Source organism: Pinus tabuliformis, chromosome 2_2 (genome assembly GCF_031772625.1).
Source record: "Pinus tabuliformis cultivar Carrire ecotype Pingquan chromosome 2_2, CPIR1, whole genome shotgun sequence".
In the NCBI taxonomy this organism is placed as follows: Eukaryota; Viridiplantae; Streptophyta; class Pinopsida; order Pinales; family Pinaceae; genus Pinus; species Pinus tabuliformis.
Window position 1 is genome coordinate 195,596,719 of NC_142300.1, and position 13,484 is coordinate 195,610,202.

A 13,484-nucleotide genomic window follows, 5' to 3' on the forward strand; every position below is an offset into this window, starting at 1 on the left:
ATGAATCCCTAGTGAGAAGCCTAGCATATGTATTTTAAAAGGATTTTAGATGCTTTATAGATCTATATGTATTTTGAATTGTTTCTAGGGTTTTCTATACCTTGTGGTAAGGTATGCCATACCTTTGGAAGATACATTGAAACCATAGATGGAATGAATGTTGTTATGTAGTCTACGGTGTCTAACAAAGTCCCTAGTAAGATGTTATAGGGTATATGTCTCTTGCTTTTATTGAGTTTGGGTATATGATATGCATAATATGAAATGCTTCTGTGATTCTTATATGGCTATCATCATGCTTCTATAGATTTTGTTGTACTTTATATTTAAGTTGTGCAGGTACATAATCTTCAACTTGGTGAAGATTCTCATTGATGTGATAAGCATGATGATGATGATGATAACTCTAATGAAATGGTTGGAAGCTATGAAATATTCTATGATGTTGAAAAGAAGAATGTGATCTCTCGGAGGAAGAACGAATAGAAGAGATCTCCCTAATATTAAGAGGGAGTACGGATAAATAGGTTCTTCCTCGTAGAGAGGGAGGGTATAACTTGGTGTTAATTAAAGAATGAATTTCAGAGGATATGTTTCTGCATGAAAAGTAGGAAATAAAACATATGATTGAGGATTCTTCTGTCAAAGATTCGATTGATAGTCCTACTATCAAAATTTGAGAAGCAACATTAAGTTGTATGAAAGACCCCAGACATTTGTATTTGATTATGTACATGTGAAATTATATTATTGATTGGGGTTGTGTTTTTACAGGTTAATATCTCAAAGGATTTGATAGCATATTGATTACCAATCAAATTGACTACGAGAGATTGTTCATTCTTGGTATGTTGGATCAAGGGGTGTTGAGAATTTTTGAGTGAAACATTGTCTGGGAAGACATTTGGCTAACACCTTTATGTTGATGTCTGAGTCTTGAACTTGGAAAGGTAGTGTTGATCAAGGAGCTCCGTTTTGGATAGACAACTGGGTTCTTGGGTTGATGGTTAGAAAGTAAGCCTAAGGGTACCTAAAGGGGCTGAAAATTTGAGTCTATCTTATACCCACCTGGATATATTTCCTTAGTCAGGAATCTAGTCCTTTGCATTGTGGTGCCTAAACTATTGAGTGACTCTCTAGATAGATTTCCCTAGTCAGGAATATATTCCATGGAACTTTGGTGCCTAAAGTTCTTCATGGTTCATATAGTTTGAGATCTTCCATTTTATACATACATTATGAATACCTCCCTAGGTAAGAGGGAGTGCTAGAAAATAGATCTACGATCGGCCTTCAATAATGTACTTGAGTCATTTTGTAATGTACTTGTCAAAAAAGTAAAGTAAAGAATTTTTATTATCATTATTATTATTGTGATTTATTAAAGAATGGGTTTCATGCTTGGGTCACCATGTTTTAGGTAAAATTCCCTATTAAGGTCTTCTAGGATTTATTCTAAGTCTATAAAATTATTATACATTTAAAGAGACCCTTCTTTGGCTTTTGAATCATGTAAAAAGGTTAAGTATTGAGTCAAATATGAATTATGTAACCTCTACACCATGATGACCTAGGAAAAGATCAAGTTAGCCTAAGGACCCTATTTGACCACATACGAAGCCTATAAAAAGAAGCACGTTGAATTCGTTTGGAGCATCATTCTCTTATCAAGTTTGAATTCTCTTGTACCTGGGACGAAGTACGAAAATATCTTGTTTCTGGGAAAAAGTGAATGTGAGTTTGGGGAAGTCTAAGGAGACAAGGAAAATCAAAATTTTATTGTCTTTCACTCTTTGTTTCGTGCCCTAGATTGGGAGATCAAAGTCTTCCAAGTTCCACTATTGCGGAAAGCTCCCAATTATCGTAAGTTGTTGCATAGTTGAACTTATTGGGAAGAGGTCAAAATTCTAGGAGGTTGAGTTGGTGTGGAGTGAAGGTTTGGTCTTGGCCTAGGATGAAGAGTCTCAAAGGATACTATTGAAAGGAAGAATTATCTTAACTGGGTTTTCCCCTAGAGGGGGGTTTTTCCCTAGCATGTGCCTACATCTCGTGTCTATAGTCTTATGTGTTGATGCTTTGGGTATTTTCTTGATGAATTAAAGAAAGAAGATATAAATAATCATAATAATTATCAAGATCAAGAAAATATTTACTTCCTTTCGTATTTTCTACCATGGGATTGAGAATTTAGGAAAATTCGACAATAATGGACCCCTAGACCACTCATATGCAAGTGGGTCAAGTTGATCTCCTTGGGAATGAAAAACTCTAGAAATGTTTTCATAATTATGAGTTTTTTCTCAATTGTCTCAATTATCAAATAATTATTATCTCATAATTATTTGGAAAATTAATTATGAGAACTAACTTAATTAATTAGCAAATATGAATCATATATATATATATATATATATATACATATATGAATTATTCAAAATATAATGTAACCTTGCTATATTATAATGTTATTGAATAAAAGTTTTAGTATTCGTTATTTTTTATAACGAATACTAAACCTTTTATTCAATAACATTATAATATTGCAATGTTACATTATATTTTGAAAAATAATAATAATAATAATAATTACGCCGTAAGGCGTTTCCCTCTGAAATGAACTCCCCCAAATGCCTTTCTGTCTTAATCGTAGCCGTTAGATCTTTTGTTAGACGATTGAACAAAAATCAGCCGTCTAATTTAATAAAAAATGTTTTAAAACATTAAAAAACACCTTAAAAAACGTAATGCTATTAGTTATCGAACCGTTTACCCTAACCACGTTATCGAACCCATCCTGCGCACGGATATCTGCGTTTGATGCAGAGTAGGGTGGGGGTGTTGAGGAGGGCGCAGGTGGAGTCGCTCCAGAGGAGGGCGGGGACCTGCAGTGAAGGGTTCGTGCAGAGGACGGCGTAAAAATGATGACGAGGCCTGCAGAGGAGGCTGCATGAGGGCAAGAATCGATCCCTGGACCTGATGACAGTGGCGTCGCGTGGAGCTTCAGAGTGTATTTGTTTTGAATACACTTCGTCAAACTGCTAATAGATCAGAAGCTGATCTACTATTGGTTTTACACTAGTAGCGCAGAGTAAACGCATTTGATTCAGTAAAATTGTTTGTTAATGCTTGTTATTCATGCAGGTCACTTTATTTCAGTGTCTTATGTGATTGCTTCCATTGATATTTACATATTTGGGTTTTGGATTCATCCCCAAGTTGTTGATAGAATTGCAGAGTGTCGCAGGGGAAAGTTGTTATAGTTTTGCTTGATTTGTGATATATGGGTCTTCTTCTCTGTGGCACCCATTGGGTTTATAAGGTTTTCTTGTTATTGTGAATGGAATTTCTGTTTATGCCTTGCCGGGCTTCATGCAACTGTATTGAAAGAGTACATGTTGTTATAGTTTTGCTTGATCTATGATACATGGGTCATCTTCTTTGTGGCACCGATTGGGTTTGTAAGGTAGTCTTGTTATTGAGAATTGAATTTTTGTTTATGTCTAGCCGGGCTTCATGATACTGTATTGACAGGGTGCAGTTTTTTCTTGATAGTTTATAGATTTTGGTTTTGAGTTTAATCTCAACTTGTTGAAAGAACTGCAGATGGTCAGGTTGGGATAGTTTTGCTTTATTTGCATACAAGGGTGTTCTGTTTTTTATTTTAGGGTGGACAGGGCACCGATTTCACATAGATTCAGAAGGTTGTGTTGTCCAAGATGTTTACTGGGAACAAAATTTCTATTTAAGAGTAGCCAAGGTTCGTTACACTGTTTTGGATCAGTATACTTTGGCATCTTTGCCTCCATTAAATGTATCAGTATAGAGCTTGGACAGGCCTGATGTGACCTGACTTGAATAATCTGTAACAGAGTATGGTTTCTAGTCTGATTGGGGAAAGTACTCTGTGACAGAGTATGGTTTCTGTCTGATTGGGGAAAGTTCAGTTCTCTTGGCTGATTGAGTTTTTCCCTTATTGCCTTGAGTAGTCGATTAGGAAACTCAGGGAGCATTCGGGAGACTGCAAAAGTAGGAGGTTCATGCATTGGGCATAGGAAAGAGCTTAACAATTTATGTAGTTTAATGGTGTACTACTTTTAAAAGCTTCTGAGAGGAGAATATGATAGGACAAAACCATCAATAACTTGTTTTCAGACAGTGCAGACTCCCCAATCCACATTGAGAATGTCAGTGACCCAGCTCTAAATCAAAATATCAAAAACATTCATTCGGATGTGGTTTACAGAACAAGGATGGCAATATTTACAGGTAATCTCATTACTCTGATTATATTTTTTTATTTTCAGTCTGAGTTATCCTGTTTCTATTGTTTGAAATCACGGATTTTGCAACAAAATGGGTAGCATGGCCCTGGTCGTATGGCATATATATAATATGATATTCATATGTTTATAAGATTGTTATGGTAGATGAAATTTGTCAAGAACTTCTACAATTTTTTTATTAATTGTCTTGCATTGAATTGATTTATCAACCCAGAGCTCTGGAACAACTTTTGTGGCACCCCAAATGCATTGTCCCCTGCTCAACGCTGTGAAGAGAACTGCAGTTTACCCCTATCTCTCTACTCTGAATTACTACACACGTTCCATTTGACCTCATGCAGCAAACATGCTCTGATTGCATTCATACATTTAGTCTTCTTGCTGACATTCTGGTCCATCGTTCTCATCAAGTGGGTAAGGTGGACGAGCATACTGAGAAATGTGAAACCTCGAAAGCCATTTCGCACATGTGTTGCAGTGATAAATATTATTTTGGGTGCGATTAATTTGGGATTGGAGATTTGGCTTTTACAAGAGAAATTGGGAAATGGGTTTGATTTAACTCCCTTGCACAAATGGCTTGTACTTTTAGTGCAAGGATTGGCATGGCTTACACTCGGATTAATAGTAATGAGTGGGCTAACATGGTCTGTAACGACATTTGTGCGTGTTTGGTGGATCGTGTCATTTTTGCTCGGAACAGTGGATTGTGTTTCAGCTGGACTGAATTTCATCAATGACAGAGAGCTTCCCTATGGCACTATTCTCTCCCTTGTTTCATGGCCAGCATGTTGCTTGATGCTCATTTGTGCTGCGAAAAAGGATTTGAAGAGTTCAGAGGATGATCTTCTGTCAGAACCCTTTCTAGGTAGGGATTACCGAAATCATGGGTATCTCAACTCCAGCCAGAGGTTTTATGAGGAAGATCAGATAACATTGAAGTTAAATTCCATTATAACTCCTTTTGCCAAGGCAGGATTCTTCAGCAGGATAAAATTTTGGTGGTTGAATTCTCTTTTGTCCAAAGGAAAGAAGAAGCCTCTAGAAGAAGATGATTTTCCTTGTGTGTGTGGATATGATCAAGCAAAGAATAATTATACAACATTTATAGAATAACTGTTGAGGCAAAAACAGAAAAACCCATTTGGCACTCCATCAGTTTTCTGGGCTTTGGTTTGCTATCACTGGAAAAATCTGGCAAGGACTGGGTTCTATGCTTTTCTCAAAATACTTACTCTGTCTTCTGGACCACTTGTTTTGAATGTTTTTATTGGATTTTCAGAAGGTAGACAGTCATTCAAATATGAAGGATTTGTTTTGGCAGGAACACTCTTTATTGCCAAGACCATAGAGTCCATATCTCAAAGGCAATGGTATTTTGGCACTAGACGGATTGGTCTGCAAATGCGCTCTTCACTCGTTGCAACAATTTATTAGAAACAACTAAAGTTGTCCAATGAAGCTAAACAGGTACATACAGCCGTTGAAATCATGAATTATATGGCAGTAGATGCTTATCGTATTGGCGAACTTCCTTTATGGTTTCATCAGACTTGGACAACAGTACTCCATCTTATATTTGCTTTAGGCATCCTCTTCCATGCAATTGGATGGGCCACATTTTCGGCCTTGGCAGTTATCATCATTACCGTTCTTTTTAACTCTCCATTGGCAAAGTTACAGCATAAGTTTCAAACTGAACTCATGTCAGCCCAGGATCAACGGTTAAGGGCTACCACAGAAGCTCTGATGCATATGAAAGTACTGAAATTGCATGCATGGGAGGAACACTTCAAAGAAAGTATTGAGAAGCTGCACAAGGTAGAGTTCAAATGGCTATCTGCGGTTCAGTTTCGAAAAGCCTATAATTCGTTGTTGTTTTGGTCATCTCCCGTTTTGTTTTCGACTGTAACATTTATAACCTGCTATTTTTTTAAAATTCCTCTTACTCCAAGCAACGTTTTCATGTTCATAGCCACTTTGCGCCTTGTTCAAGAACCAATTCGACTAATGCCTGATGTAATTGCTGTTATCATTCAAGCAAAGGTCTCATTAAGTCGTATCATCAAATTTCTTGAGGCTGCTGAATTACAGGATCGGGTGGTTGAGAGTGTATTTCTTCAGAACTCTGACCACTCTCTTCTTATCAATTCTGCAACACTAAGTTGGGATTCCAGTTCATCAAAGCCTGCATTGAGAAACATAAACTCTTACTCCAAGCAATGTTTTCACGTTCATAGCCACTTTGCGCCTTGTTCATGAACCAATTCGACTAATTCCTGATGTAATTGCTGTTATCATTCAAGCAAAGGTCTCATTAAGTCGTATCATCAAATTTCTTGAGGCTGCTGAATTACAGGATCAGGTGGTTGAGCGTGTATTTCTTCAGAACTCTCACCACTCTCTTCTTATCAGTTCTGCAACACTAAGTTGGGATTCCAGTTCATCAAAGCCCGCATTGAGAAACATAAATATGGAGGTTAAACATGGCCAAAAATTAGCAATTTGTGGAGAAGTTGGATCTGGAAAATCAACTCTTTTAGCTGCAATACTTGGAGAAGTACCAAAGTTAAGGGGCAGTGCGAGTATGAATTATTTACCTCCTTACCTTAACATTGTCAAACTTTTAAATTGATTGATTCTCTTTCTTATTTTTCTCAACCCCGCCTCTGCAGTTGCAAGTCTGTGGCATCCTCGCATATGTTTCTCAGACTACATGAATTCGAACTGGAATAGTACGAAACAACATATTATTTGGGCATCCCATGGATGAGCAGAAATATCAGGAAGTTATCCTCAAGTCTTCGCTGGATAAAGACCTCCAAAATCTTCCCTTCGGTGATCAGACTAAAATAGGAGAAAGAGGTGTCAATCTCAGCGGTGGCCAGAAACAACGGATATAGCTTGCCCATGCCTTATATCAAGATTCTGATATTTATCTATTGGATGGTCCTTTCAGTGCTGTTGATGCTCATACAGCTGCTAGCCTGCTTAAGGTTAATATGGAGATTTCCTTCTAATATAAAGGTTTTTAAAGTTATTATGTAGCTGTTACTAATTTGCTTGTTGCACCTTTATACAGCAATGATTTTCATTTTCTTTAGCTTCCGCAGATCCTATTAATCACGGATTTTGATGTGTAGGAATACATAATGGGAGCACTGTCAAACAAGACAGTAATCCTTGTAACACACCAAATTGATTTTCTCCTGGCATTTGATGCTATTCTGGTTAGTAAACAGTTTCCCTAGCCATGTTGAAGCTGTTTGTTTTCTTGTATACAACATTTTGACGAAGTTTTTTAACAGATTGCAAATAATTATAACTCCTGTAATTTTAACATATCTAATGTTCATAGCTTTGGCAATTTTTCGTTGAATTTCTACACTAAAATTTCTCTCTTTTGTAGTTGATGGTAGATGGGGAGATTCAAAAAACTGGGAAATATCAGGAACTGTTGGTCTCGAGTGAGGTATTTAGGGAGCTTGTGAATGCACACAAGAATACTGTTGGTTCCAATGAATCAGCAGCCACGATGCCATCCAAAAAAGATGAACCGATTAATGATGTGAGAGAAATTCAAAGGAGCAAATCACAGAAAGAACGACTAATTTCAAATAGAGCTCCCAAGGGGGATCAACAAGTTAAAAGGGAAGAGAAGGAAGTTGGGGACACTGGTTTGAAGCCATACATTGACTATTTGAAACAGAATAAAGGTTTCTTATATTGTTCTTGTGCTGGTCTCGGTCATCTTATATTTCTGATTGGGAAGATTTTTGGAAATATTTGGATGGCTGCAAAGGTGCAAAGTCTTCAAGTCAGTGTATTAAGTTTAATAACAATGTACTCAGCCATTGGGTTTACATCTATATTGTTCTTATTCCTTTGGTCATTGCTTTGTGTTATTTGGGGGCTTGAGGCATCAAAGTCCTTCTTTTCTGAGCTTCTGAGTTCTTTATTCCGAGCACCAATGACATTTTTGATGCAACTCCATTGGGAAGAGTTCTGAGCATAGTAAGTATTTTATGTAATCACCATGGGCTTCCTTCTTTTCTTTTCGCTCCTTAAAACAGAAAGTGAAATTTGATGTACATCAGGGTTGTAAACTACTGACATTTATCTTCCCCACCTCCTTTTTCAGGTTTCTTCAGATTTCAGCATTCTCTATGTAGACATTCCTTTCTCTTTTGTCTTTGCCATGTCGTCTACCATGAATTCTTATAGCAGTCCTAGAGTTGTGGTTGTTGTAACATGGAAAGTTTTGTTTGTAGCCATTCCAATGATTTATTTGACCTTTCAAATCCAGGTAAAATGCCACTTCACGCAAGTTTCTTGAGAAGACTCTGTACTTCAGTATGAATATTGTGAGAGAAGCTATAATTGATTTTTTATTTGTTCAATTTAATCAGAAATACTATTTTGCCTCTGCTAAAGAACTGATGAGACTGAATGGTATGACGAAATCACCTATTGCGAATCATTTTGGCGAGTCCATAGCAGGAACAATGACCATTAGGGCTTTCAAGGTTGAGGATCAGTTCTTAAAGAAGAACTTAGACCTTATTGATAAAAATTTGAACCCATTTTTTCTACAGTTTGTCGGCAAATGAATGGTTGATTCAGCGTCTAGAGATGTTAAGTGAAACTGTTCTTTGCTCCTCTACTCTTGCTATGGTTCTACTCCCAAAGGGCATCTTCAATCCTGGTGTGAACAATGAAACTAAGGGTCGTCTATGGGAGATATCTGCTGTTACTGGATGATTTTATGTATACGATGATGATGCCTAACATTTGAACTGGTGCAGGTTTTGTTGCGATGGCACTATCATATGGTTTGTCATTGAACATGTCATTGGTTTCCAGTATTCACATCCAATGTACACTTGCAAACTACATTGTTTCTGTATAACGCATCAAACAGTACATGCACATTCCTAGTGAGGCACCAGCTGTTATAGAAGATTGCAGACCACCAGATAGTTGGCCCCCGCATGGGAAGCTGGAATTGCAAGACTTGAAGGTACCTGAGTTGTGAATTCCAACAAGATGAATGTGTTAACATTTATTTTTTTAACTAAAATTTGAATGGTTTATGATGTTTGCAGTCGAATATATTTTGATATGTGTGTAGATTAGATATAGAGCCAACAACCCCCTTGTTTTACGGGGCATTACATGTACATTTGATGGAGGGCAAAAGATTGGCACTGTTGGGTGAACATGAAGTGGGAAGACCACTCTCAGTAGTGCTATTTTTCGATTAGTGGAACCTGCAGGGGGTAGAATCCTTATAGATGGTTTGGATACTACCTCTATTGGGCTTCATGATTTGTGGTCACGCCTTGGGATTATTCCTCAAGAACCAACTCTTTTTCGAGGAACTGTTCACTTCAACTTGGATCCATTATCTGAGCACTCAAATTTGACAATTTGGGAAGTATGTAAATGATATTCAACATAACATCTCATTGAATTTATCATATGTGGAATGACAATAGTAAATAATGCTTTGAATTTATTTTCTTTCTTTATTAAGGTTCTGAACGAGTGTCAACTTGGAGACATTGTAAGAGGGAAGGTGGATGGCCTAGATGCACCAGGTAAATTTTGTATTAAATATATATTTTTAAACGTCATGGAATTCTTTGACATGAGGCCAAGAATTTGGCTGTTAGATTTACAAGTTTTTCGTGGCACTAAAAGATCAATAAAATGCAGTGGGGGACGATGGAGAGAATTGGAGTGTAGGAGAAAAACAATTATTTTGTTTCGGACTTGCATTGCTAAGGAAAAGTCGAATCCTTGTTCTAGACGAAGCAACAACATCAATAGAAAATGCTACAGATGCCATTCTCCAAACAATAATTAGAAAGGAATTTGCAGATTGCACTGTAATTACCGTTGCACACAGGATACCGACTATTATGGACAATGACATGGTGGTTGCCATCAGTGATGGTAAGGCCCTGTAATTGTATCTTATCTCTATGCTATATGCATGGATTGGTTTCAAATGAATTTGTTGCAGTTGAGGAAATGGACAGTAGTGAAAGTGAGTCTATTCATTTCTACCTAATTTGAATGCTTTTGATTTGAATTCATGTAGGTGAGATGGTGGAGTGTGATCATCCATTGAAGCTGATGGAAAGGGAAGGATCGTTATTTGGAAGGCTTGTGATAGAGTATTGGTCCCACACATCAAATGCTCTTCTTCATGCAACAAGCACTAAATGAATAACCTTTCCGTCTCTCTGCCCAGATCATGAGATCTTTGGTCGATGCTTTAACTCTTGCATGAAGGGCTAATTGTAGCATTGGTGACCTTATTGTTCAATTGATGTATTCTCGTGTTAGATAAGATCTCATTGTAACAGCGATCAAAATGACGGGTCTACGAAAATCTGGGAGGCCAGTTGTTTAAAATTAGCTCATCTGTTGTTGCAACCTGAATTTTCGTTCATAAAAAAATACTTTGAACAATGTGTTTTTGTGCACAAGGGCCTGAAAAAGTCTCTGTTGAAATTTCTAAGTCTAACCTGTTAGAAATTCTTCCTGCACTATCTGGTTTATTTCACCTACTTGTTTAAATTTTTAACAAGTTATTTAACCATATAAATACTGAAAATAAACACAAATGCAGTCTCAACCATCTAAAAATCATCAACAGAAAGAATAGACAAACACACAAGTGACACCATTATTTTTGGACAATCTTCCCCGGAAAAACCCAACTTGGGAAAACTGGTGCAGCAGTTCTGAGGGTTTTATTACTAAGCAGCGCTTCTTGAGTACAACTAGGGTGCCAAACTGGCTCACTCAATAGAGAAATCAATCTGGCAACCATACCTCTATTCGGAAGCAGATATTCAGCAAGTCTGCTCCACGAAAATCTCTTTGACGCTTCTCAGAAGCTCTGAGTCAGCCCTCCTGGCCTCTGCATCACTCAGAAGCCCCCTGCGTCAGCCTTCTGCTGCTCTGCGCTGGCTCTCTGGCCCTCTGCGTCATCCACGCAGGCCCTGCGAGCCTCTGTGCAGTCACTCTGGCCCTCTGCGTGGCTCCTGCTGGCTCTGCGTAGCCTCCTTTGCTTTTGTCCTGGTCCTTTGGCACTATCTCTGCCTCTCTGCTATGCACTCATTGCCCCTCGCTGCAACTCAGATTACTTGTTCGAATTTTCTCAGCAAACCCTGCTCCAGAAAATCAAACTGACTAATAAATCTTGGTATATCTCCAACTGACCCTCAAGCCTCCTCTTATACTTTTTATGTCGAGTTTTCAACGGCCGAGATTAAATCTCTAATCAACGGTTAAGATTAGATTGGGCTTGATCCATGTCTTTTAGAACATTCTCACGCAATTTTATATTAATACCCATTAATATTTTAATTTTCCTAAGTTTAGACTTAGGAACTCCATTAAAACTATTAATTATTTTAATATCTTTCTAACTGGGTGGAATTTCCCCAAACCAATTCTCGGTCTTGGAGATCTCATGTGTTTCAGCCTCTCCACCAATTTTCATGGCTGGAGCACATCCGATGCTACCCCAAATCAACAGTTCCTTCTATTATGATGCAAGTTTGGAAATGGTTCACCTATTTGAACCAAAATGGGTCTTGATGGATTGATTACTGTTGGGATTTGAAATAAAGTAGATGCAAGTTCTTTTCCCACCTTTCAATAGACTGTTATTGTCTGTATGGAATGGATGAACGCTCTATTTTATTATTTATGTGGAATGGATAAGGGGTCTTTTACCCTCTCTCAATGATGTTATGAAACTTAAGTTCTCTAATTATTTATGAGAATCATAGGTTATGCATTCAAGATGACGATGTGAGAACCCATGAGGTGTAGATCAGTTAGTTTGCATGGGATTTAGTTCCCAACAAGTCACAAGTTCAAACCTCATGGGGAGCGCTTGAGGATGGAGGCCACTTTGGGGGAATTAAACTTCCGAAGGGACATCTAGGCTCGGCCAAGTCCCGCACTTGTATCTTGGTGATAAGCATCCCATTGTGGGTGGATCAGTCTTCTTCCATCCAATAAATGGGCTAGCCTAGGGCTAGGCTTAGCATAGCCAAAAATAAAAGAAGATGAGGATGTGAGAATCGTAAGTTATGCATCTAAGATGATGTAGCTTTGTCTTAAGCTACATTGGTTTTTAATTGGTGAAGACTGCATTCTGTTTAGCAAAGCATTTGTGACTGCTTGTGTCAATTTCATAGAGTTTGATCTGTATGGAAATAGACACAATTTGTATTGTCCAAACATCTTCATTCTATTGTTTTGAATACACTTTGTCAAACTGCTAACAGTTTTAAGGTGAACAAAAATCAAAGCACTCCAGGTTGCTTAGTATGCCTAGCATAGTAGTTTTCTTTGTTTACATGTATTTCCATGATTTGGCAGACATTTATGTTGCACTGGTTGTGAGTTGTTAATGGTTTCAGATGTGGATTAGGATTAAATAGCTCTTCGAGGAAATGTAATGGTATGCTGGATTGCATTTGAAATATTTGTTTGGTGAGGCTTAGTTTGATGTTGAATTTGTGTATCTTTGGATCTCAAAATCTGGAACTATCTTATGTTAGGTTTGTATTATAAACAATGACTGAAAAACTTCATTCACCTCTTTTTTATGCATGTCATGACATGGGTGTCGTTTGGTATTGTGTTGTGATCCATGACTTGTATAATGTGCTAACCAGGGGTTGCTTTAGCATGGTAAATGTGTGGCTGACACATACAATGCTTGCTATTTTGTTTTGACTATTTTACTTGTCCTCTGGAAGGAACTTGCAAAAGAAGAATGGAGATCAAGATGGGAAGACCAACTCTACAATTTAAAGCAGAGAGCTAATGTTAGAGATGTGGGTCAAGCATCATCTTGGGGTGCCAGGATGCGCCAGCAGAACTATTCGACTTCCAATTGATCAATTTGCTAGCTTTTCTAGATGCACTTATCATACAACAGACAAAGTGAAGAGAGGCTCTGTAACCAGGAGAAGCTGCATCAGCTTTAGACCTTTTCTACTGTGGCCTGCCCTGTTTATACTTACCCTGTTGCATTGTATGCTTGTAGATATGCAAGTTAATAACTGAGAATACTTTGAAATTGGTTTCAAAGTACGAGTTTAGTGAATGTCATGTTCTAAAGCTTATTGTGTCCATTCTATTTAGAGATATCTGAGGCTAAGGATG

At 37.7% G+C, this 13,484-nt stretch overlaps 1 pseudogene; it reads left to right on the top strand.

Annotated features, from left to right (window-relative positions):
• Positions 1–3,819: 3,819 nt before the first annotated feature.
• On the top strand, positions 3,820–10,763 carry LOC149192056 (ABC transporter C family member 10-like; annotated as a pseudogene).
• Positions 10,764–13,484: the final 2,721 nt, after the last annotated feature.